Source organism: Chiloscyllium plagiosum, unplaced genomic scaffold, assembly GCF_037043375.1.
Source record: "Chiloscyllium plagiosum isolate Xiang-an unplaced genomic scaffold, Cpla_swu_hap1 HiC_scaffold_28, whole genome shotgun sequence".
NCBI lineage: Eukaryota > Metazoa > Chordata > Chondrichthyes > Orectolobiformes > Hemiscylliidae > Chiloscyllium > Chiloscyllium plagiosum.
The window spans coordinates 29,535,744-29,557,813 of NW_028270166.1; positions in this window are offsets into that span (position 1 = coordinate 29,535,744).

The following is a 22,070-nucleotide window of genomic DNA, read 5'->3' on the forward strand; positions in this document are numbered from 1 at the left end:
TTGACTTTGCCCTCAAGCCACTGATTCAGCGTAAAATACTAACAGTTGGCATGTATACAGTAGACAGCTGTACCCCCAGGATCAGCAGGGTTAGATACAGTTCAGAGCTCTCTCCATACTGCCCCAGGTATGCAGGGGTTAGATACAGTTCAGAGCTTCTTGCATTCTGTCTCAGTAATGTTCATTCACACGTTCATCAGTCTGGTAAGTTTATATAAGTGCTATTAGTGCACAGACAAGTCAAGTCACTGCTGTAAATGCAATGAAAGCCCTTATGCAGATTGACGCTACTCATAAGATGTGTTCCAGGTTTCCACCACTGAAGGAACTACGGTCAGAGATACTTCTATTTCACATGTTGGCCATTCTATTAATCTCTCAGACAAGCACCCGAAACACTCAGCAATTCCATGAGGAAAAAGGCCTTTATTCTCTTTGGAATGGACTGAAACCCTGATTGAACATATGGTAGTTCAGTGTCCCAATCCACTCAAACGTTTAATCCTGCCTGAGCGAGAGAAGACCTTTCTTCTTTGTGTGTGGCCTGAATTAGAAGCAGGTGCAAATGCTAAAATATTGTTCTCCGTTCTAAAATAATTCATCCAGTAGCTTGTTGTTAAGTGTGGGTTTCTCAATATTCATATTTGACCGCAATATGTTGGATTGAAGTATTTATGTAACAGGGATCATGAAAAGATCAAGATTAATAACTGGACGCAAATTTCTTTCATAATTGGCTTAGTTAAAGGCTGTTACTTGAGGGTAAGTGCAGCTGTTTTGTAGCAGTCTTTGTTGTTTTGCACTATACCAGGCATTTCCCTGCACTTCCCCCACACACCCACCATTCCTGGCTCATATGAAACAGATTGTGTCCGAACTGCGACAGGTTTGGAATTATCCACTCGTGCAGTGCTCAAAGCAGTGAGCCTGATGGAGTTCAGAGTTGGGTAGCATCATTTTCAGAGAAAACAATTGGCTGTAAAGTCAGGAGTGATTTATGTGAGCTGCTTTGTACTGACAGCACAAACTCGATTCCGGTCATCGTTTCCCTTTCCATCAATCCAATGCAGCTCTGAATATTTAGATTTTGTGCACTTGTGCTTCTGGTGCATGGATGGGGCCCACAGGATTTCAGTCCATTAACTGAGATGGATTCCTGCTCTAGCCTTGTGCTGATGTGCCCAGTAATGTATTTCATGGCAGCACCAGGGTTAAGCCCAGTGTTATCAACCTATCCACACCATTTTCCTAACATTTATTACATAGAACAACAACCGGGTTCAACTGGAAGCAGACACAAGAGGAAAAAAAGGCCTCATATATTTGATCTAAGCACAGATACCAAGAAAAAGCTAGTGGCAGTTTGGGGCGGCATAGTAGCTCAGTGCCTCACCCTGGATCCAGGTATGGAGTTCGCACATTCTCCCTGTGTCTGTGTGGTTTTCCTCCCACAATCCAAAGATGTGGAGGTCAGATGGACTGGCCATGCTAAATTGCCCATAATGTCCAGGGATGTGCTGGCTAGGTGGATTGGCCATAGGAAATACAGGGATAGGGTAGGGAGGCAGGTCTGGGTGGGATGTTCTTTGGAGGGTCTGTGTGGACCTAAATGGGCCAAATGGTCTACTTCCACTCTGCAGAAATTCTATGAATGTGGTCATCACATATAGAAAGTTGTTATGATCCCAGCTGCTAATACTGGACATGTCAGATATCAGAATGAAACTTGGCTTTATGGAGCATAAGTTTTAATTTAAAAATGTGGTTACTATGGTAGTCAGTTACATAACATATTCACATAGAGATGTCAATGTATTTTTAACAAAATAATAAAATGTTATTACATAAATGAGAAGGAAAGTGCTATGTGACAATTTGACAAGGTATCATAAACAGAAAAAGGTAAGGTTCAAATCTTTATCACAGCAATACCCTTTACCGACACTCAATCCCAATGAAGTGTCACTCCTGTCCTCACTTTAAAATTTCTTAATGGATTGGTATTTGCAAGTGTGCTTCTTTTGGTGAATTTCTGCACATTTAGTAGATGTAACTGTTTTCATTACTGCCTGAGACATACAGTGACCTAAGGCTAACACATTGACTTTTCTCAGTAAACTCTAAGAAACAAACTCAACGTTTTGATTATTTTTAAATTGCTAAGCTGCATTTCTGCTGGATTAGATCTTTTCTTCTGAACTGTACCCTGCTTCTAGTCCCTGGCCCTTCATTCCCTAAAGATTGTAAAGGCTTAAAATCAGCAACAGACAGAAATTATCAGACCAAACTAAACAAAACAAAGAACTGCAGGTGCTGGAAATTAAAAACGGAAATTGCTGGATAAACTTTACAGGTCTGGCAGCATCTATAGAGAGAAAACAGAGATAACATTTCCAGTCATGCAAAGAATGATGGGAATGTAGAACTCAGTACTGCAAGGCATGCTTAAGCAATCAGTATATTTGAGGAGAAACTAGATACGTTTATCAGTGAGAAGGGCATAGACGGTTACAATAGGAAGAGGCTGAAGTGGAGCATTAAAAACTGGCATTGTTTGATCAGGTCCAATGGCTTATTTCTGAGCTGTATATCATTGATAATTTCTTCATGTATATTCCAGCAAACCTTAGTTCAGCAAATAATGGATAAATCTGTGGTCAACTCTTTTGAAGTTGAAGCAGGTCTGAGGATTACCTGGATCCTTGAGAGTTTGACAAGTGAAGTGAGGATTACCTTGTAAAGATTTATTTGTATTTTGTCAGTGAGCTGCACACCCCAAGCACATGTCACTTTCCACGTCTTGGGTCAATGTACTGATCAGGACACCATGGTTATTTCACTAGCACACTGGAAAAGATGGGGAGGGATAGTTGAAACATGGATATGGAATGACCATCCAGACAGACAATGACCAACAGTAGTTTTATACAGTCCAGGCCTCTGAAAGTTTGACCCAGTAACATAACCACTGCATTGCAATAACCCCACTTGAATTTATGAATAAATCAATCAATTTGATTTCTACAAAATTATGTATCCATCCTACATTACCTCTGCTCTGAATAGTATGAGCTTTTGAGGAGAATATCCAATCCTGTGAGTATGCTCCATTATTTCTATTGAATCAAGGCTGATCAACATCTCAACCTCATTTACAATGTTCAATCTGTATCCCTTGTTATCTTTACCAAACAAAAATCTTATCAATTCCAGCCTTGAAACTTTCAATTAACCCAATATCTTTGAGAGGAAGGATTCCAGTTTCCCATTATCCTATGTGTGGAAAAATGATTCCCGATTTTGTGGCTAAATTGTCTGGCTTAAATTCTAAGGCTTTGGCATCCTTGCTCTGAAATTCTGCATCAGCTAGCATCATATCAATCCCATTGATAATCCATTTCTCTTTTTAAAAATCTTCATTGAGACACCCCTCAACCTTCTATATGCAAGAAATTACAAACTTAAATTTGTGCAATCTGTTATTACAATTTAATATTTTAAACTTAGAATATAGAACAGTACAGCACAGTACAGGCCTTTCAGCCATCAGTGTTGTGCCCGGCCTTCTATCCTACTCTAAGGTCAGACTAACCTATATACCTTTCATTGTACTAACATCCATGTGCCTATCCAAGAGTCGCTTAAATATCCCTCGCTTCCCGTAGTAACCTAGGGTATATCCCATCTGGTCCAGGGATTTATCTATCTTTATGTTTTTCAAAATTTTCAGCACATCCTCCTTCCTATGTTTGAGCATATCAGTCTCTTTCATGGTGTCCTCAGAAACATCAAGGTCTCTCTCAGTAGTGAATACAGAAGCAAAGTATTCATTAAGGACCACCCTTACTACCTCCAACTCCAGGCGCAAGTTACCTCCACTATCACTGATCAGCCGTGTTCTCATTCTGGCCATTCTCTTGTTCCTCACACAAGTATAGAATGCCCTAGGGTTTTCCTTAACTCTACTTTATAAATCTTTTTCATGCCTTCTTCTAGCTCTCCTAAGTGCATTCTTCTGTTCCTTCCTGACTACCTTGTAATCCTCTAAAGCCCTGTCTGATCCTTGCCTCCTCAATCTTAAGTAAGCTTCCTTCTACATCTTGACTAGATGCTCCACATCCCTTGTCACCTAAGTTTCTTTCAACCTACCATCCTTTCCTTACCTCAGTGGGACAGCATGATCAGCATGTGCAACCTAAACACCCTCCACATTTCTAGTTACACATCTTCCTGAGAACATCTGTTCCCAATCTAGGCACCCCAGTTCCTGCCTAATAGCATTATAATACCCCGTCCCACAATTAAATATTTTCCCATATGGTCTGCTCTTATTCCTCACCATCAGTGTAGTAAAGGTTATGGAGTTGTGATCACTATCACCAAAATGCTCTCCCACAGAGAGATCAGAGATCTGACATCTGGCATGGTTCATTGCCAAGTACCAAACCCAGTATGGCCTCCCCTCTAGTTGGTCTAACCACATATTGTGTCAGGAACCCTTCCTGGACACACCTGACAAAAACTGCTCCATCCAAACTAGTTGAACTAAGGAGATTCCAATCAACACCAGGGAAGTTAAAGTCATCCATGACATCAACCCTGTTACTTTTACAATTTCCAAAATCTGCCTCCCAATCTGCTCCCATAACCTAAACCCATATACCATTCTGGTGAATCTGCATTGCAAACAGAATCCGATGCATTAGATTGGGTATGTACAATGGCACAACTTCCTCACACTTATATTCCAACTCCTTTGAGATAAAGGTCAACATTCCATTAGCTTTTTTCCATTTTTACCTATGCATTAGCTTTTAGTGATCTGTGCACATGGATATCCAAATCCCTCTACTCCTCCACAGTTCCTAGAATACAAACATTAAAAAAAACAACTTTTTTTTAAATGCACCTACTGTTTCTCATTTACTATAATTTGCACTGTCCCTTTCTACCTTTCTGCTCATCACCTATATAAACTGGTGTATCTCTATTGCATTGGCTAATGCCGGAGGGGACTCCTGTGAATGGTGCTATTGGTGTTCTGATCAATGTTGTGCTGTATTCTGTACAGAGTCAAACATTTTGCTATAATATAATTGAAGATAAGAAAATGTAATATCAGAATGACTGTGCACCATCCAGTCATCTTCAATTGCCAAATCTCTTTGCTTGGTTTTAATTTTAAAACCTTAGGTTCTGGAGAAGTACTGGAGGATTGGGAGACTGCCCCTATTCAAAAAGAGAGAAGAGTGAAAAGCAGTTAACTATAGGCTGATTCACCTAACATCTATTGTTGGAAAAGTATTTGAATCAATTATTAAGGAAGTAATAGCAGCAAGTTTGAAAAACCATAATCTAATCAAGTAAGAGTCATCATGGCTTCATGAAAGGGAAATTGTGTCTGACTAATTTATTAGGGGTTTTTGAGGAAGTCTCAACCAGAGTGGATAGAGGGGAACCAGTAAATGTGTTATATTTAGACACTCAGAAGGCATTTTAAAAAGTACTTCACAAAAGTTTAAGTCATAAAATAAGAGCCCACAGTATTTGAGGTAATATATTGGCATAGATTGAGAGTTGGCAAATGGGCAGGAAACAATGAATGAGGATAAGGGATTCTTTTTCAGTTTGGCAACTTGTTACCAATGGGGCTCCACAGGGATCAATGTTAGGACTGCAACAGTTTACAATAAATATTCATGACATGGAGAAAGGAAGAGAAAGCACTTTTGCCAAATTTGCAAATTACACAAAAATAGGTGGAAAAGTAAGTTGTGAAAGGGATACAAACAGTTTCCAGAGAGATGTTGACAGGTTAAGTAAATGAGCAAAAAATTGTCAAATGGACTATAATGTGGAAGACATGAAGTTGTTCATCTTGGAAGGGAGAACTAAAGAACAGAATGTTACATGGAGGAAAACTGCAGAAAGCTGCAATGCAAAGGGATTTCTGGGTAATTGTACATGAAACACAGAAAGCTAGCACACAGGTGCAACAGATAATCAGAGAGGCTAATGGAACATTGGCCTTTATTTCAAGGGGGTTGGGGAGTAAGAGGAGGGAAGTCTTACTGCAACTGTACAAGTGCTGATCAGACCATATCAAGAGCACTGTGAGCTGTTTATAACCCCTTGTTAAAAAAGGGGGAGATACTAAATGAATATTTTGCATCAGTATTTACTGTGGAAATGGATATGGAAGATATAGACTGTATGGAAATAGATGGTGACATCTTGCAAAATGTCCATATTACAGAGGAGGCAGTGCTGGATGTCCTGAAATAGGTAACAGTGGATAAATCCCCAGGACCTGATCAAGTGTATCTCAGAACTCCGTGGGAAGCTAGAGAAGTGATTGCAGGGCCTCTTGCTGAGATATTTGTATCATCAATAGTCACAGGTGAGGTGCTGGAAGACTGGAGGTTGGCTAACGTGGTGCCACTGTTTAAGAAGGATGGTAAGGACAAGCCAGGGAACTATAGACCAGTGAGCCTGATGTCGGTGGTGGGCAAGTTGTTGGAGGGAATCCTGAGGGACAGGATATACATGTATTTGGAAAGGCAAGGACTGATCAGGGATGGTCAACATGGCTTTGTGCATGGGAAATCATGTCTCACAAACCTGATTGAGTTTTTTGAAGAAGTAACAAAGAGGATTGATGAGGGGAGAGCAGTAGATGTGATCTGTATGGGCTTCAGTAAGGCGTTCGACAAGGTTCCCCATGGGAGACAGATTAGCAAGGTTAGATCTCACAGAATATAGGGAGGACTGGCTGTTTGAATACAGAACTGGCTCAAAGGTAGAAGACAGAGGGTGGTGGTGGAGGGTATTTTTTCAGACTGGAGGCCTGTGACCATTGGAGTGCCACAAGGATCAGTTCTGGGTCCTCTACGTTTTGGGGCTGTTTTCCCTGGAGCGACGGAGGTACAGTTAATAAGTTTGCAAATGACACCAAAATTGGAGGTGTAGTGAACAGCGAAGAGGGTTACCTCAGATTACAACAGGATCTGGACCAGATGGGCCAATGGGCTGAGAAGTGGCAGATGGAATTTAATTCAGATAAATGTGAGGTACTGCATTTTGGGAAAGCAAATCTTAGAAGGACTTATACACTTAATGGTAAAGTCCTAGGGAGTGTTGCTGAACAAAGAGACCTTGGAGTGCAGGTTCATAGCTCCTTGAAAGTGGAGTCACAGGTAGATATGATAGTGAAGAAGGCGTTTGGTATGCTTTCCTTTATTGGTCAGAGTATTGAGTACAGGAGTTGGGAGGTCATGTTGTAGCTGTACAGGACATTGGTTAGGCCACTGTTGGAATATTACGTGCAATTCTGGTCTCCTTCCTATCTGAAAGATGTTGTGAAACTTGAAAGGGTTCAGAAAAGATTTACAAGGATGTTGCCAGGGTTGGAGGATCTGAGCTACGGGGAGAGGCTGAACAGGCAGGGGCTGTTTTCCCTGGAGCATCGGAGGCTGAGGGGTGACCTTATAGAGGTTTATAAAATTATGAGGGCCATGGATAGGGTAAATAGGCAAAGTCTTTTCCCTGGGGTTGGGGAGTCCAGAACTAGAGGGCATAGGTTTAGGGTGAGAGGGGAAAGATATAAAAGAGACCTAAGGGGCAACTTTTTCACACAGAGGGTGGTACATGTATGGAATGAGATGCCAGAGGAAGTGGTGGAGGCTGGTCCAATTGCAACATTTAAGAGGCATTTGGATGGGTATATGAATAGGAAGGGTTTGGAAGGATATGGGCCGGGTGCTGGCAGGTGGGACTAGGTTGGGTTGGGATATCTGGTCAGCATGGACAGGTTGGACTGAAGGGTCCGTTTCCATGCTGTACATCTCTATGACTCTATGACTCCTTATTGGAGGCAGTTCTGAGAAGGTTCACTAGGGTGATCCCTGGTATGGAGGGATTGTCTTATAAACAAAGATTAAACAGGTAGGGACTCTATTCGCTGGAGTTTTGAAAAATAAGCGATGATCTCATTAAGACATAGAACAAGTGATTTGGCAGGGTAAATGCTGAAATGATATTTCCCCCTGAGGGAGAGTTGTAGGATCAGAGGGCATTGTCTCAGTCCGGGTTATCAGGCAGCTATTTCATGACATTCTGGCACCAGGGACGCTCACACCATCCTGATGTTGCTTTTATTTGTTATTCATTCATGGGATGTGGGTGTCACTGGTTGGTCCAGCATTTGTTGCCCTTCTCTAGTTGCCCTTCTCTAATTGTCCTTAAGGTGATGGTGAGCTATCTTCTCGAAATGCTGCAGTCCATTTTGTCTGGCTATACCTACAAAGCTGTGAGGGAGGGCGTTCAAGGACTTTGACTCAGTGACACTGAAGGAACAATAATTCATTTCCATGTCAGGATGGTAGTGTTTCCATGCATCTTCAACCCTTGATCTTCTAGTTGGTAGCAGTCATAGGTTTGGAAGGTTTCATGCCACAGAAAAGCATATCCCACCCCATGACTATTGAATCCCCTTTAACTATTGCTCTTCCATTCTACTTTCTCCTCTCCTGTACAACTGTACAGATAGTGCTACAGGCTTGGCTCTGACATCACCCACCTGAGGAACTGAAGGCCTCACCAGATTCCAAATGGAATACTGATTAGCAAGCAAGCCGTAGGGAATTCCCGCACTACCTGCCTGGTAGTCATCCTTTCCTCTCTGCAATACTCTTCTAATTTGTGGTGTGACCACCTCCCCATATGTTCTACCCACTACCTCATCACACCATTGACTCTAGCCACTGCTTAAGTTCTGAGACATGGAGTTCAATCTTGTACTGTGGATGACATTTCCAAGAGATGTGTTTGTCTCGAACACATGGTTTGCCCATGATTTCATAATAATCACAGACTGTACACTCCATTTTGGTTTCTTTTAGCTGCCATCCTGCAACTCTAAAAACCATTTGTAACCCTTGGAATAGGTATGAACTGACCTTGAAAATTTAACAAGCATTTCTCTAAAAAAGGGAGAAAAATAGTCAAGAGACTTAAACAGAAAATAAAAACTCAACTTTCACTTTGAAGATTAGAAGTACTAAACAAACCTACTGACCAATCAGCTGCTTTCTCAGCACTCATGATGTCATGCTGCTGTTAGTCTCAGTGCAGATAGGTCTCTTGTTTATTTCCCCTCCTGCTCACCTCTCATGCTAGTGACTTTATTTCTTGCAGTAAACCTTAAAGAACACCTTTTTTTTTCTTTATCCCAAATTCCCACTTTGACCCAAATTCCCAGTTACTCACCTTGTCACTATCTCCTTCACTTTGACCTTGCAGCTACTGTAGTAGGGAGATGATGAAATATCCTTCTAAACCTTGACCATTTATCTTACTTTTTAACATTCTTCCTCGCTTTTTACCAAACCCTTACTTTTCTGTCATCAACATGTTATAGCATACTGTAGCAGTCTTATATTTTTATACATTGGGGGTACAGCACTTTAAAAGCTTCTCCTTTCAAATAATGCACATCTTCCTTAAATCATTGGTTCCTGTTAACCAACTATGTAGTCATAATAATGTAGTTACAATCAGTTCTGAAGAAGGATCACTGGACTCAAAATGTTAACTCTGCTTTCTCTCCAAACGTACGGCCAGATCTGCTGAAGTTTTCCAGCAATTTCTATTTTTGTTTCTCATTTCCAACATCCACAGTTCTTTGTTTTTTTAAATGTACTTTTAAGAGCAATTTATAAAACGTCAGGTTACCATAAACAAAGCAACAATCTTCCAAAAATACAAACCTGATTTGTTAAGTAAACCTGTAGTGTCATTTACTGTATAAATGCAAGAAAGTAATTTACTGAACATTTGTTAGACATTGGTTTGACTTCAGTTGGAGTATTGCATCTGGGAAGAAATTCATGGCACTTGAGGAGACATAGAGAAGACTTCAGTGGGTCAGACAACATCCATGGAGAAGGAGCAAGCTAACTCTTCATCTAGACTTGAAACTTTACCTTGTTCTCTCTCCATGGATGTTGTCTGTCTCGCTGCGATCTCCAGCATTTGTTGTTTTCAGTGCAGAATTTAGCATCAGCAGTAACTTATTCCAACACAGAGGAGGCTTGCTTGATTTAATACCAGGGATTTGGCACTGGACATTCAAAGGAAGAAGCTGGGCTATATTCTGACAAAAGCAGTGTGCTGGAATATCAACTCGCTTTTTCTCTTCACAGATGCTGCCACAGCTACTGAGTATGTCCAACATTATCAATTTGTATTGCATACCAGAGGAGCTGGTGGTTATTTACTCAGAGTAGAGAAGGTGAAGAAGAGAATTAGAAAAGTTGCACAAATGTTTTAATATATTAGGACAAACTTTTCCAGTAGTAGAAAAGTCAATTACAAGATCACAGACTCAAGATAATTGGAAACAAAACAAAAGAAATAAGATGAAATTATTTTTATGTTGTTGTGCAACTGATTGTAATTGGTAATGCACTGTCTGGAAGGGTGATGGAAGCTGATTCAGTAATAATTTACAAATGGAATTAGATATTGAGGTTACAGTGACTTGCCCTTCACTACAAGGCTGAATATAGAGCAAAGAGCCCTGGCAAAATTGAAGTTGATGGGTATTGAGGAAAACTTTATACTTTATGTCGATCACAGCGGAAGATGGTTGTAGCTGTCAGAGGCCAGGACATCACTGCAGGGTTCCTCAAGGTAATGTCCAACACCTCAACAAAGAGGCCAAGAAATAGCAAATAACAGTTGCATCACACAAGTTCCAGGTCATCGACAACAAGAGAGAATCAAGCCATCTATCGTGACATTCAATGGCATTACAATTGGGAGGCAATGGCATAATGGTATTATCACTGGACTGTTAATCCAAAGATCTAAGTAATGGATGTTCCTGGATTTGAATCCTGGATAGATGGTGGAATTTGAATTCAATAAAAATCTGGAATTCACAGTCTACTGATGACTATGAATCCATTGTTGATTGTTGGAAAAAACCCATCTGATTCACTGATCCACTTTAGGGAAGTAAACGGCCATCCTTACTCAGGCGGGCATACATGTGACTCCACACCCTCAGAAATATGGTGACTCTTAACTGCTCTCTGGACAATTAAAGATGGGCAACAAATACAGGCCTAGCCAGCAATGCCCTCATCCTGTGAGTGAATTTAAAACAAAATGCTGAATATCCCACTGTCAGTGTTAACATTGATCAAAAATTAACTGAACCAGCCATATGATGACAGTGGTGACAAGAGTTGGCAGAAACCTAGAAAGAATATTGAGGTAAGTAACTCATCTCCTAACTTCCCAAAGCTGGACCACCATCCACATTGCATAATTGTTCAGGAATGTGACGCAATGCTTTCCATTTTCCTGGAAAAGTGCAACTCCAGCAACACCAAAGACAAAGTGCTGGCCTGATTAGCCCAGCCACAAATTTGAACATTAATCTGGATATTCAATGCCTCACTGGATATGCTTTTGGTGAAGGGCACATAAATTAGAGTGGGGACCTCGCCCACAAGCCTCCAACTCATCCCCATAAAACAGAAGTTGTGTGGTTGATGAAATTGGCATCCTGCCAAACATATATAAATATAATACCAAGGGCCAGGTGAGCTTGTTTAAAAACTCAATTGTCCCCTACATTAGTATTTTCACGCCATAATCCAATTAGAATGGGCAGGGATGCAAATGTGGGCAGCTATTTTTATTTAAAATTTGGAAAGTGGGTTACTTTGTGCAACAAGGGCAACTCCCCAAAGTTAGTACCCTCCACCTCCACCCTGCAAGAACTTTAAAACCTCTACCCCTATTGTCCTCACCCTCAGGTCAGCAACCTTGCCTCCACAAATGGCCCTTAATTACTTGGGTCCAGGTTTCATTGGGACCTTCATTTTGGTGATGGTTGTGGCACTGCTGAGTTCTGGCACTGCCTGGACTGCTGGTGCTGCCAGGTAATCTAATATTGGGAGAAAGTGGGAGAAACCACATGGGATCAATGTGGACCTCACCAGTTTCCTCATTTCCCCTCTTCCCACCTTATCCCAGTCTCAAGCACCACCCTCTTGACTTGTCTATTTTCCTTCCTACCTACCCGTCTACCCTCCTCTCTGACCTATCACCTTCCCAGCTACTTTCCCCCCAGCCCCACTCCCCCCTCCCATTTATCTCTCAGTCCCCCAGCCAACAAGCCTCATTCCTGATGAAGGGCTTATGCCCATAATGTTGATTCTCCTCAGATGCTGTCAGACAGGCTGTGCTTTTCCAGTACCACACTCTCGAATCTGATACTGGCCCACTCTGAGGCAGATATCCTGCTATCCAGTAATCTAGCCTGCACACAGTGTGATACGGTAATGGAGCAAGCTTGGTCTGAAGTCTGTAAGCTGGCCATCAGCTTCCATAAGTCCATAAGACCATAAGACGAAGAACTGGATGTAAGGCCATTTGGCCCATCGAATCCACTCCGCCCTTTAATCATGGCTGATGGACATTTCAACTCCACTTACACGCACTCTCCCCGTATCCCTTAACTCTTTGCGAGATCAAGAATTTATTAAGCTCTGCCTTGAAGACATTTAACATCCCGGCCTCCACCGTGCTCCGTGACAATGAATCCCATAGGCCCACCACTCTCTGGCTGAAGAAATGTCTCCTCATTTCCATTCTGAATTGACCCCCTCTAATTCCAAGGCTGTACCCACGGGTCCTCGTCTCCCTGCCTAACGGAAACAAATTCCCAGCATCTACCCTTTCTAAGCCTTGAATTATCTTGTAAGTTTCTATTAGATCTCCCCTCAACCTTCTAAACTCTAATGAATACAATCCCAGGACCCTCAACCATTCATCATATGTTAGGCCTACCATTCCAACGATCATCCTTGTGAATCTCCGCTGTACACGCTCCAGTGCCAGTATGTTCTTCCTGAGGCGTGGGGCCCAAAGCTGGACACAGTATTTCAAATGGTGCCTAACTCGAGCTCTATAATGTCTCCATAGCACATCACTGCTTGAGATAAATGACAACATTACATACGTTTTCTTAATCATGGACTCAACCTGCAAATTAACCTTTAGAGAATCCTGGACCATCACTCCAGGATCCCTTTATACTTTGGATTTCTGAATTTTCTCACCATTTAGAAAATAGTCCATGCCTGTATTTTTTTTCCAAAGTGCAAGACCTCGCATTTGCTCACATTGAATTTCATCAGCCATTTCCTGGACCACTCTCCTAAACAATCTAAATCTTTCTGCAGCCTCCCCACTTCCTCAGAACTACCTGCCTGTCCACCTAACTTCGTATCATCGGCGAACTTCACCAGACTGCCCCCAGTCCCTTCATCTAGATCATTAATATATGAAGTGAACCGCTGCAGCCCCAACACTGAAACCTGCAGGACACCACTTGTCACTGGCTGCTATTCCGAAAAAGAACCTTTTATCCCAACTTTTTGCCTTCTTCAGACTGCCAATCCTCAATCCATGCCAGCAACTCACCTTGAACACCATGGGCCCTCACCTTACTCAGCAGTCTCCCATGAGGAATCTTATCAAAAGCCTTTTGGAAGTGCAAGGTTTGTGAAGGCTTGTAGCTCAGGTTGAGGTTTAGGGTGTAGGTTTGCTCGCAGAGCTGTGGATTTGATATCCAGACGTTTCATTACCTGGCTAGGTAACATCATCAGTGGCGGCCTCCAAGTGAAGCGAAACTGTTGTCTCCTGCTTTCTATTTATATGTTTGTCCTGGATGGGATTCCTGGGGTTTGTGGTGATGTCATTTCCTTTTCGTTTTCTGAGGGGTTGATAGATGGTATCTAGACCTATGTGTTTGTTTATGGCGTTGTGGTTGGAGTGCCAGGCCTCTAGGAATTCTCTGGCATGTCTTTGCTTAGCCTGTCCCAGGATAGATATGTTGTCCCAGTCGAAATGGTGGTTTTTTTCATCCGTGTGTAGGGCTACGAGGGAGAGAGGGTCGTGTCTTTTTGTGGCTAGCTGGTGTTCATGTATCCTGATGGCTAACTTTCTTCCTGTTTGTCCTACGTAGTGTTTGTGGCAGTCCTTGCATGGAATTTTGTAGATGACGTTAGTTTTGTTCATGGGATGCACTGGGTCTTTTAAGTTTGTTAGTTTTTGTTTGAGTGTTGGTGGGTTTGTGTGCTACTAGGATTCCGAGGGGTCTTAGTAGTCTGGCTGTCATTTCTGAAACTTCTTTGATGTATGGTAAGGTGGTTAGGGTTTCTGGCTGTGTTTGGTCTGCTTGTCGTGGTTTGTTCTTGAGGAATTCCATGCAAGGACTGCCACAAACACTACATAGGACAAACAGGAAGAAAGTTAGCCACCAGGATACACGAACACCAGCTAGCCACAAAAAGACACGACCCTCTCTCCCTCGTAGCCCTACACACGGATGAAAAAAACCACCATTTCGACTGGGACAACATATCTATCCTGGGACAGGCTAAGTAAAGACTTGCCAGAGAATTCCTAGAGGCCTGGCACTCCAACCACAAAGCCATAAACAAACACATAGATCTAGATACCATCTATCAACCCCTCAGAAAACGAAAAGGAAATGACGTCACCACAAACCCCAGGAACCCCATCCAGGACAAACATATAAATAAAAAGAGGGAGACAACAGCTTCGCTTCACTTGGAGGCTGCCACTGATGATGTTACCTAGCCAGGTAATGAAACGTCTGGATATCAAACCTACAGCTCAGTGAGCAAACCTACACCCTAAGCCTTTTGGAAGTCTAGATAGATAACATCCACTGGGTTTCCCTGGTCTAACCTACTTGTTACCTCTTCAAAGAATTCTAATGGGTTTGTCAGGCATGACCTCTCCTTACTAAATCCAACCCTGCACTTCCAAGAATTTAGAAATCACATCCTTAACGATGGATTCTAGAATTTTACCAACAACCGAGGTTAGGCTAATCGGTCTATAATTTTCCATCTTTTGTCTTGATCCTTTCTTGAACAAGGGGGTTACAACAGAGTTTTTCCAATCATCTGGGACTTTCCCTGACTCCACTGACTTTTGAAAGATCACAACAAATGTCTCCACTATTTCTTCATGCACCTCCCTCAGAACTGTAGGATGTGGCCCATCGGGGCCAAGAGATTTATCAATTTTTAGACCTTTTAGTTTTTCTAGCACTTTATCTTTTGTAATGGCTACCATACTCAACTCTGCCCCCTGACTCTCCTTAATTGTTGGGATATTACTCATGTCTTTCACTGTGAAGACTAATGCAAAGTACTTAAGTTCTTCAGCTATTTCCCTAGCTCCCATCACTAGCCTTCCTGCATCAATTTGGAGAGGCCCAATCTCTACTTTTGCCTCTCATTTGTTTTTTATGTATTGAAAGGAACTTTTACTGTCAATTCTAATATTACTGGCTAGCTTACCTTCATATTTGATCCTCTCCTTCATTATTTCTCTCTTTGTTATCCTCTGATTGTTTTTGTAGCCTTCCCAATCTTCTGATTATCCAGTGCTCTTGGCAACTTTATAGGCTCTCTCTTTTTCTTTGATACATTTCCTGAGTTCCTTTGTCTAATCCCGTCCCCCTCCCTGGACCAGATAATCTTTCTGTTTTTGGGATGAACCTCTGTACTGTGTCCTCAATTACACCCAGAAATTCCAGCCATTGGTGCGCAACTGTCTTCCCCACTAGGCTCTGCTTCCAGTCGATTTTCATCAGTTCCTCTCTCGTGCCCCTGTAATTACCTTTATTTAACTGTAATGCCATTATATCCAATTTTGCCTCCTCTCTTTCAAACTGAAGACTGAACTCTACCATATTATGATTACTGCTTCCTAAGTATTCCCTTACTTCAAGATCTTTTATAAAGTCTGGCTCGTTACATAGCACTAAGTCCAGAATAGCCTGCTCCCTTGTGGGCTCCATCACAAGCTGTTCCAAAAAGCCATCCTGTAAGCATTCCATGAATTTCCTTTCTTTGGATCCACCGGCAACATCATTTACCCCATCCACCTGCATATTGAAGACCCCATGATCACCGTGACTTTGCCTTTCTGACATACCCTATCTATTTCACGGTACATCTTGCGTCCCTGGTCCTGACTTCCTGTCAGCAGGTCTGTACATAACTCCTATTATGGTTTTTTTTTGCCTTTGTGGCTCTTTAACTCCATCCACACAGACTTAACATCATCTTACTCTATGTCATTCAGTGCCATAGATTTAATTTCATTCTTAACTAACAAGGCAACCCCGCTCCCTCTACCCACCTCCCTGTCTTTTCGATATGTCGTAAATCCTTGAATGTTTAACTGTCAGCTCTAAACCCCCTGCAACACATCTCTGTGGTGCCTACCACATCATAATCATTCACGATGATGGGTGCTGCCTTAACCCTATCCACCACCCACAGTAAATTTCTATCCACTCAGTCCCTCTACCAATGATTGTACAATGGCAATAATGCATACTGTTTACAAGATGTACTGCAGCTACTCACCAAAGCTCCTTCAACCGATATTTCCAAACTCATGAATTCTCACTTGGAAGGACAAAGGCAGCTGTCACGTGGGCACACCATGACCTGCAAGTTCCCCTCAAAGCCACACAGCATCCTGGCTTGGAAATAGATTGCTGTTCCTTCACTGTCATGGCTTCAACATCTTGCAACTGTCTAACAGTCCTGTGGGGCTGCACATATGGACTCCAGTGGTAAAGGAAAGCAGCTCACTCTCACCATCTCGAGGACAATTAGAGACTGACAAATATTGTTTGAAGCAGTTATGCCCACATCCCGTGTAAGAATAAAAAAAATTGAAAGGGATTATTTTCCAGAACCCTGGTGAAAGAATGGAAAAGATGCACTAATTGGATAGTTCTACCTGAGAATTAGTGTAGACATGATGAACAAAATTGCCTCTCTCTGAGCTCTATCATTTGCAGTTCTCTAAATATTGTACATCACCAGCTGTCGCTGAGCAATCACTGCCTTCTATCCTAAATTAACAAGGAATGTGACCCTGTTTGGTGTTGCTTCCTTTTAACCTGCATTCTACTGGAAGACTGTCTGCTTTACTTTGAATGGTAAATGCTTTTAAAAATAAAGATTTTACATTCAATGGTGTTGGAATCTGATTTCATTAGAAGTAAATTTTTAGGTCCATTTCCTAGATAATATATGTACACAGATTCATGAATTCATATATTTGTGTGTACAAAATCCAATCCTAACTGGCTTCAATAATGAGAAATGATCAGGGTGGGGTAAAGGTTAAGCATCTTAGATCAGGAAATATTTCCTCAACGCGTTGTGCATGAAGCCTATTGCCATTTTTCTATTTGCAGAACTTTGGTTGTGGGAGTGTCCTGTTAAATTTGATGGAACCTCCAAGTCTGGAAAAAGGATTTTCTCCATGTTCCCATGCTCCACTGAAACATCTCTGTGTCCTTGGAAATATTGCAGCCATAGAATTCGGCAAGCTAAAACAGCCGGTGTCAAACACAGGAGGAAACCGTGACATTACTTCCTAGAGCTCATGGGTCAGAACATGTTCGTGTCCATATAAAATCCCCTTTGTATAACCTGTCATTGAATGTAAAACACTATCTCTGTTGTATGAAGTTCACTATAATAGAGCCATCCCTGATGTGCACCCAACACTGACTGATAGAATACACTTGTGTCTGCATTACTTAAAAAAAAATATTAAAACAGTTTCACTATATGATTATATCCAGATAGGTGCTGTGAACAAACTACTTCTTATTCAGTTCTCTGCCCTGAATTCCAATGGACAAAACCTCTATGGTCTCTCATTGTGTATAAGTCCCAATGGATTGACCCCCTACATTCATGTGCATAGAATCCCATTATGCACACTCCTAATGGACCAAACTGCTGCTTCCTATTCAGCCCCAGTGTGCTAGATTGCTGATCAAAGTATAGCATTGATGTAAAGTATCCTGTTTCCAGTGCAGTGCTCATAATTATGTTTAATGATGAATATTGTCAATCCATGGGTAATTGTAAGTGACCTTCCAGAGTTTAACTCCTTTCGTGTAGTCTTTTCATTTGGTGTTGCTTCTGTTTGGGTAGTTGTTCATTGAATGATTATATGAGACAGAGCTTCGGACATGGTCTGCTTTTTATCTGCCATTTGGCAGAGCATTTTTTGATTAATGTATTCAATGTTGACAAGGACTAAAACTAATGCAATATGAACAACGACACAGAAAGCACCTTCAATTGTACAGAAATTGTGATGTCACAACGACTGGCAAATGTGATCTGAGCTCATTCAGATATTACATGATCTGAACAATGTACTGGTGAAGTCACTGAACTTCAATACTGAATTCAATGCGATCTCCATAATGTTTTCTTTATTTACATGTTTTATCATAAATTAATTTTCCCGGCCTAACACTCCACCTGGTTGGTCAAACCATAGACTGCTCTAATTTTGCGATTTGTTTCTTCTCCAGCCCTCAACAAACTTCCTCCAAGTATGTAAATTTGAGTCATTGTTGCCAATTCTATAAATGCACAGTAACAAGTCATACTGTCACTATTTCCCCAAATCCCTATGTTCTCCAATGGTTACTTGATGGCTTTCAGATTTATTATATCTGGATCAGACACCTATTGAGGTGCCCCAAATTAATATAGTTCCACATGGATGCCCCATATTGTTAAGCTTCTAGTTGGGAGAAATGAATTGCTTCCCTTTTGCTTGTTTACCCTGACCCTGTCTTTTTACAACAAGGTTAATTTAAGTAATATCCCCTTCATTTGCTTTTCTCCTGCACCCAAATGAATTTATGTTTTAAAAGGAGACAATTTTCCAAGCTTTTAAGAGTCAACATAAGAGCACATTCATTAGATGCTAAACACAAAAAAAATTAATGAGACATATTTATACACAGATTAAGAATAAGAAGCAAGTCCAGTAAGAAAATGGAAAAGTGGGCGGCACGGTGGCACAGTGGTTAGCACTGCTGCCTCACAGCGCCAGAGACCCGGGTTCAATTCTCGCCTCAGACGACTGACTGTGTGGAGTTTGCACGTTCTCCCCGTGTCTGCGTGGGTTTCCTCCGGGTGCTCCGGTTTCCTCCCACAGTCCAAAGATGTGCAGGTCAGGTGAATTGGCCATGCTAAATTGCCGGTAGTGTTAGGTAAGGGGTAAATGTAGGGGTATGGGTGGGTTGCGCTTCGGCGGATCGGTGTGGACTTGTTGGGCCGAAGGGCCTGTTTCCACGCTGTAATGTAATCTAATCTAATGTAATCTAATCTAATGCTAAAATGTTAAAAGATACATGTGAGGTGCTGCATTTTGTTAACGCAAATCAGGATAGGGCCTTAATGGTAAGGTCCTGGGGAGTGTTGCTGAACAAAGAGACCTTGGAGTGCAGGTTCATAGCTCCTTGGAAGTGGAGTCGCAGGTCAATAGGATAGTGAAAAAGACGGATGGTATGCTTTCTTTTATTGATCAGAGTATTGAGTAGAGGAGATGGGAGGTCATGTTGTGGCTGTACAGGACATTGGTTAGGCGACTAATGGAATATTGTGTGCAGTTCTAGTCTCCCTGCTACAGGAAGGATCAGAAAAGACTTACAAGAATGTTGCCAAGGTTGGGGGGGTTGAGCTATAGGGTAAGACTGAATAGCGTTGGCAAGTACAATTAAGGAGAATCCAAAGGGATTTTACAAATATATTAAGGACAAAAGGGTAACTAGGGAGAGAATAGGGCCCCTCAAAGATCAGCAAGGTGGCCTTTGTGTGGAGCCACAGTAAACGGGGGAGATACTAAATGAATATTTTGCATCAGTATTTACTGTGGAAAAGGATATGGAAGATATAGACTGTAGGGAAATAGATGGTGACATCTTGTAAAATGTCCGGATTACAGAGGAGGAAGTGCTGGATGCCTTGAAACAGTTAAAGGTGGATAAATCCCCAGTACCTGATCAGGTGTACCCGAGAACTCTGTGGAAAGCGAGAGAAGTGATTGCTGGGCCTCTTGTTGAGATATTTGTATCTTCGATAGTCACAGGTGAGGTGCCGGAAGACTGGAGGTTGGCTAACGTGGTGCCACTGTTTAAAAAGTGTGGTAAGGGCAAGCCAGGGAACTATAGACCAGCGAGCCTGATGTCGGTGGTGGGCAGGTTGTTGGAGGGAATCCTGAGGGACAGGATGTACATGTATTTGGAAAGGCAAGGACTGATTCGGGATAGTCAACATGGCTTTGTGTGTGGGAAATCATGTCTCACAAACTTGATTGAGTTTTTTTTTGAGGAAGTAACAAAGAGGATTAATGAGGGCAGAGCAGTAGATGTGATCTATATGGACTTCAGTAAGGCGTTCGACAAAGTTTCGCCATGGGAGACTGATTAGCAAGGTTAGATCTCATGGAATACAGGGAGAACTAGCCATTTGGATACTGAACTGGCTCAAAGGTAGAAGACAGAGGGTGGTGGTGGAGGGTTGGTTTTCAGACTGGAGGCTTGTGACCAGTGGAGTGCCACTAGGATCAGTGCTGGGCCTGCTACCTTTTGTCAGTTACATAAATGATTTGGATGCGAACATAAGAGGTACAGTTAGTAAGTTTGCAGATGACACCAAAATTGGAGGTGTAGTGTACAGCGAAGAGGGTTACCTCAGATTACAACAGGATCTGGACCAGATGGGCCAATGGGCTGAGAAGTGGCAGGTGGAGTTTAATTTTGGGAAAGCAAATCTTAGAAGGACTTATACACTTAATGGTAAAGTCCTAGGGAGTGTTGCTGAACAAAGTGACCTTGGAGTGCAGGTTCATAGCTCATTGAAAGTGGAGTTGCAGGTAAATATGATAGTGAAGAAGGCGTTTGGTATGCTTTCCTGTATTGGTCAGAGTATTGAGTACAGGAGTTGGGAGGTAATGTTGTGGCTGTACAGGACATTGGTTAGGCCACTGTTGGAATATTGCGTGCAATTCTGGTCTCCTTCCTATCTGAAAGATGCTGTGAAACTTGAAAGGGTTCAGAAAAGATTTACGAGAATGTTGCCAGGGTTGGAGGATCTGAGCTACAGGGAGAGGCTAAATAGGCTGGGGCTGTTTTCCCTGGAGCATCGGAGGCTGAGGGGTGACCTTATAGAAGTTTACAAAATTATGAGGGACATAGATAGGATAAATCGGCAAAGTCTTTTTCCTGGGGTTGGGGAGTCCAGAACTAGAGGGCATAGGTTTAAGGTGAGAGGGGAAAGACATAAAAGAGACCTAAGGGGCAACTTTTTCACGCAGAGGGTGGTACGTGTATGGAATGAGCTGCCAGAGGATGTGGTGGAGGCTGGTACAATTGCAACATTTAAGAGGCATTTGGATGGGTATATGAATAGGAAGGGTTTGGAGGGATATGGGCCGGGTACTGGCAGGTGGGACTAGGTTGGGTTGTGATATCTGGTCGGCATGGACGGGCTGGAATGAAGGGTCTGTTTCCACGCTGTACATCTCTATGACTCTATGACTCTATGACTAGGGCTGTTTTCTTTGGAGCGTTGGAGGCTGAGGGGTGACCTTACAGAGGTTTATAAAATCATAAGATGCATGGATAGGGTAAATAGACAAGGTATTTTCTCTGAGGTCAGGTAGTCCAGAACTATAGAGCATAGATTTAGAGTGAGAAAGGAAAGATTTAAAAGGGACCCAATGGATAGCTTTTTCACGCAGAGAGTGGAGCTGCCAGAAGAAGTGATGGAGGCTGGTACAATTACAACATTTAAAAGGCATCTGGATGGGTACATGAATAGGGAGGGCTTGGAGGGATATGGGCCAGGTACTGGCAAATGGGACTTGATTAATTTAGCATATCTGGGAATTGGGACAAAGAGTCTGTTTCCATGCTGTATATCTCTATGACTCTATGACTCTAAATATGGATCAGTTTCCTAGCTTCATTTGTGAAGGGTAGTGATGGAACATTGACAGTTGAACAATTTATTTTGGGGATTAGTTTGTTGAAATCCTTTTGTCCTGTATCCTTTTGACAGTGGTTGGATGGGAGCACGCATGGCAAGTAAGTCCTTCTGTTGTCCTCTTCCTTT